Source organism: Morone saxatilis, unplaced genomic scaffold (assembly GCF_004916995.1).
Source record: "Morone saxatilis isolate NCDOM2014 unplaced genomic scaffold, NCSU_SB_2.0 Contig21, whole genome shotgun sequence".
Lineage (NCBI taxonomy): Eukaryota > Metazoa > Chordata > Actinopteri > Moronidae > Morone > Morone saxatilis.
The window spans coordinates 1,052,070-1,053,063 of NW_023339774.1; the positions used below are offsets into that span (position 1 = coordinate 1,052,070).

Below are 994 nucleotides of genomic sequence, written 5' to 3' on the forward strand. Positions count from 1 at the left end.
GACGTATTGATGAGTGTAATGCATATGTTAGCAGCGCACCCCCCCACCCCCCCAAATTACCACCAGCCCTCACTGGTTATACCACAACAGCAGACACTTAAAAATAAAAATGACTTGCATAATGTGATTCAACGGGTTATTATAGTGAATCATGGATTCCACCAAGTAAGAACAGATGCTTTGTTCCTGGCATATGACCCATTTCAAATTATGATAATATAGCATAAATGCCTCTGATGTTTCCCCTAGCCTGTTTATTCTGCACTGATTCAATCTGATCTGAATGTTGACTTTTTATCCTTCCCGGGTTAATAAGGTTCAGCTCTGGCATTTTAATCAACATAACAAAGTGGAAAGGACTATTTTTTATAAAATATTACTTATTAAAAGAGAACAATAGGCATTTTGTGGCGGCTGTGGCTTAGGAGGTAGGAGGGTCATCCAGTGATCTCAGGGTTGGCGGTCCGGTCCTCCTGTCCACATGTGGAAGTGTCCTTGGGAGATACAGGCCAACTACGAAGCGCTTCTTCCGTTAAAGTAAAACATTGCTATTTAGGTGCAGTCCACTTACTGTTTAGCACAAGAAGACACGTGTACAAGTCATTTTCAGATGCTTTGGAAAGAGACAGCAAGTGGTCCACAGGTGGAAAAACACTTTAAATAACACTTACAGCAATAAAGAATATGATAAAAAGCAATATGAGGTAGACAGACACACCAACAACCATAGATACTTTTAAAAAGAGATTAAAAACATAACACACTGAAAAAGGCATAACCCATAGTAGTGTGTGCTGAAATAAAATATGAATAACATGAAATAACAAATATAAATAAAAATAAAATAGAAGAAATCACAAGGATAAACAGGACATATTGTGTAAATTGTAAAGTGCATTTTTAGACTGAACAGACTTAGCTAGCCTCCTCAGTACCTGTATTTGCACATCCATTTGCACTGTTTACTTCCACTTGCACTCCACTCCATTTGCAC

At 38.2% G+C, this 994-nt stretch overlaps 1 protein-coding gene across 1 annotated transcript in view; it reads right to left on the bottom strand.

Annotated features, from left to right (window-relative positions):
* LOC118332360 (ras-specific guanine nucleotide-releasing factor RalGPS1-like) overlaps nt 1–994 on the bottom strand; it is a gene marked incomplete in the record, with an annotated part of 66,856 nt that overhangs the window by 64,743 nt on the left and 1,119 nt on the right.